The following is a 3804-nucleotide window of genomic DNA, read 5'->3' as shown; positions in this document are numbered from 1 at the left end:
TGTGTGTGTGTGTGTGTGTGTGTGTGTGTGTGTGTGTGTGTGTGTTGGCTGTATGTATATAAATAATTTAGAGAAAAAAAAAAGGTTTTCTAAAACCGAGCGGAAAAAATACAATCTGTGGGAAATGAAGTTACTGCTTGCTGTATGCAGTAGCACAGAATAAACTAAATCTCGTGATATTTTATGCTGTCAACGTGAAGATGTGGGATCCAACCCAGGAGGTGTTGTAGACTATCGACCCGATCTATAAAGCATGGGGATGGACCCAGTCTGGGTTCTCCTTGTTCCGTGGAGCCGTCAGGGAAAGGAAACGATGCTCTGGACACGTCGACTGTTAGAAAAGTGTAACTCTTATGGTTTCATATGCAAAACAATGATTGCTCTCTTATGTGGTTGTAAATATACCAGCATTTGAAAACAGGTGTGCAAACAGGAATCAAACGGGCGAAAAGGTTAATGCAGATAAAGGTTTAGAGCAGGGGGGCCCAGAGTGGGTCCTGCAGGCCCAGAGTGGGTCCTGCAGGCCCAGAGTGGGTCCTGCAGGCCCAGAGTGGGTCCTGCAGGCCCAGCATCCTGCATGTTTTATTCTCTCCCTGGTTTAACACCTGGATCAAATGATGGATCGTTAGAGACCTATGAGGAACATTGACAAGCTGAAAAGGTTCTTGCTGCCACCAGGGAGAAAACTAAACGTGCAGGATGCTGGGCCTCCAGGACCCACTTTGGGCCCCACTGGTTTAGAGAAAATGTTTGTATGTGGCGAATTATTTTGAAAGCATGGATGCTGTGCTCATTCAGTTGACATGACTCCGGCCCCCTGCAGAAGTAGAGCCGTCCTCCAACAGGCCAACTGTTATTAAGGCAGACTAACGGACCGCAGTGAGTTACCTGAGACATTATTTCAGTCATTTTTGTCTTATAAACCAAAACTGAGGCAAAGATGGCAGGCAAGAAAATTCTCCAACTAGACCTGGGTCAGGTCCGTGAGGTCATTAGCAGGAGATAACAGAGAAATCAACAATAAAGCCCAAGAGGAAAAATGAGGGCTGTGGGGACTGCATGTTCCCCACTGACAACTTAGACCATGATTATCTATTATTTTCCTCAAAATCTCTCTGACTGCAGCAGGTTTTCTATGACAGATACTGTCAATACTGTCGGAGCGCTGAGAAATGATTGGGGGAGGATCGCTCTACGTCAGCATGGCGGCGGAGCCGGCGTCATGTCGATTTCCTGTTGGTGACCTTTGTTGATCGACTGAATTTGTTCCAAGTCGAACTGCAGTGGATGGCAGCAGCGCGACCGCCCCCTGGGCAGGCCACCCTGCGCCGCCGCCCTGCAGCACTAATGTCAATGCTCTGACTAACAGGCTTATTTTTACAGCGGAGCCGCAGCGGAGCGGACACTGGTAAATCTGGATCGGCTAGCGGTCGGCTCCCGAACTAGTTTTGAAACTCTTAATGGTCTGGACCCAGTATGAACCCAGTCTGTCTACCAGGTTCTGTTAGCATAACTAGAACTCATGGTGGAACCCCCAGCTAGCTGACTCTAGCTAGCTAGCTAACTAGCTAGCTAGAGTTGGCTAACGCTAACTGACTAGCAGACAGTCTAGGTTCCTCAGAGGTGATCAGATGAGAGCAAAGAACTCTGAGAAAAACCGTTACCTCTGCTGGATCCTGAGCCTTCATCATCACTTTCTTCCTGCTTAATGCCAAGTTCCTCCTCTTCCTCCTTTATCTCCCGAGCCTGCTCTTCCTCCTTCATCTGCACCATTTCTTCCTCTTCCTCCTTCATCTGCACCATTTCTTCTTCTTCCTCCTTTATCTGCACCATTTCTTCCTCTTCCTCCTTTATCTGCATCAGTTCCAGCTCCTCTTCCTCCTTCACCTGCAGCAGAGTCGGTTCCACCAGATCTTCCATCTTGGATCCAAACTGCACTTCCTGTTGCTGCTGGAGACAAACCTTCATTAATAACTATCTGAGTATTTATTCAGTCATTTTAAACTGTTTAAAAAATATGAAAACTAGCATACCAACACACAGTTTAAATAATCTTGCATTTTGTAGCACCGGAGCTAAATTATTTCATTTTATTTTGCAGCAGATCATCAGACTGCTGAGCATCATGGTTGAACCTTACCTGGGCCTCGTATCAGGGCCCAGAAAGCTAGGAACGGCCCTGACTTTCTACTTAAGATAAAACACATCAGATTCTTATGTTTCTGCTTTGGTTTCAATACAAAACTCCTTTACAGATCGAGTTCAGCTTAAAATAACTTAAATATGAAGATTATAGTTTCAGAAAATTAGTTTCCTCAGATTGAAAAACATCTGCAGATCAGAGATTTCGCTCTGAGATGTTCATTAAATATTCATATTTACTGTTTTATGACACATAAATCATGTTAAAGCAGAGAAATACAGCCGAAGCTTCTCAGCTTACCGCTCAAAACTCCCAACGGTCAACCGAACAAAGGAGCTCTTTGTGCAGTTGCTGGTTCCGTTCGGTTCGGTTGATTCGTCCTCAATGCGCCTTGGAAGCAGTCACTGCTCGGTGCTGGAAGGGAGAAGTTGTGTCACCAGAACCGGGTCAGGACAACTTCGGTTCTGAGGAGAAGAAAAAAAACCTGGCGGTTAGCTGAAGGCTAGCGGACTGTTAGCTCACATCAGAACAAAAATCAGGCTGGAAACTGACTTCGGGTCGGCTAGGTTCCGATTCAAAGCTCCAAAAGTAAAGATTCAGAGCCAGAAAGCTGCCTTCAGCAACACGAACCTAAAAGGCTTTCCTCAGCAGACCCCCGCCACACGCTGCTGCTCACAGAGCTAACGCAGGAAGCTCAAGTCCACTTCCGGTCTCGTGAGAAATTCTGCCCCCCTGTGTCGGGAGTGCGCACTACAGCCAGAGAGGCGGATCCAACCGACTCAGCGTGTCTGATCAATTTCTCAGTGAACGACCCATATGATCAATGGGAAATCAGATAACGAGCCACAAATCCCATTTCCGATTTTAGTTTAATAAATGAAAAACGGAAAAACGAGTCTATTTCCGTTTTTTCATTTTTCATTTCAAACGAAAAACGAACTGCCTGAAAATACACGGACCCATGTTGTAACTTTCAGTATAATCAACAGCTGCTGATAAAACAATGATAAACTTGGTTTTCTGTGGCGTTCTTCTTACACAGTTTGTGTTTTTTAACTCGACAATTAGTCGTTTTCTTACTTGTGTCATGTTCACCTTAGCCTGATAAATATCAGTGAACATCGTATCTATAATTTCTTTTTATTGCTGATATATGGAAGCTAGCTGATAGCAGAATTTGACTTCCTGAAAAGACGAGACTGTAGGCTTTTTGACAAATCCCGTTCTAATGTCTTGTTGCTGAAAATGTGCTATATAACTACAATTACCATACCTTAATATAAAATATGACACATTACTGGATGAAAAGTATTTACAGTTGCTAATTTTTAAATGCTTGATATCATTTATTGGTCTAAAATAATAAGTCATAGCATTTGTATTAAATACTTCAAAAATATTTATGATTCTGAGATGTAAGAGAACATAATTCTTTTCTTTTCAAATGAGAAAATGAACTTTCTCCAGCCTGAAGCTCACACTTGGTAATGTTTTGTTACTCCATGGGACAAAAATTAACCAATCATCTTGAGATTTAGGTCGCTCAGTCCTACCATCACACACAACTTGAGTATTTGGTCCTTGTGTGAGAAGCCGAGCAACAGAAAACAGTTCTGACTGCTTTGCATGTTTTCTCTGGATTTGCTCAGTGCGGAAACCAG

General features: G+C 43.8%; 1 protein-coding gene and 1 long non-coding RNA gene across 3 annotated transcripts in view; both read right to left on the bottom strand.

Moving 5' to 3' along the window:
• The window catches only part of LOC103131014 (piggyBac transposable element-derived protein 4-like), a 16111-nt gene extending 14318 nt beyond the window's left edge, over positions 1-1793 (bottom strand). For both annotated transcript variants that reach the window (XM_007542551.2, XM_016666338.1), the window contains exon 1: positions 1665-1793. The gene's annotated coding sequence lies outside the window, so the exon portion shown is untranslated. The remainder of the gene's footprint in view (positions 1-1664) is intronic.
• Positions 1794-1807: 14 nt separating this feature from the next.
• Positions 1808-2908, bottom strand: LOC103131013 (uncharacterized). Its single transcript, XR_475316.2, has 3 exons — positions 2696-2908; positions 2444-2607; positions 1808-1947 (listed from the first exon to the last, which is right to left on the bottom strand). It is a non-coding gene; the product is annotated as an uncharacterized LOC103131013 (long non-coding RNA).
• Between the last annotated feature and the right edge of the window lie 896 nt (positions 2909-3804).

This window comes from Poecilia formosa, unplaced genomic scaffold, assembly GCF_000485575.1.
Source record: "Poecilia formosa unplaced genomic scaffold, Poecilia_formosa-5.1.2 Scaffold708, whole genome shotgun sequence".
NCBI lineage: Eukaryota > Metazoa > Chordata > Actinopteri > Cyprinodontiformes > Poeciliidae > Poecilia > Poecilia formosa.
The sequence above is the reverse complement of the archived record's forward strand: the minus strand, read 5'-3'. Positions and strand labels throughout refer to the sequence as shown.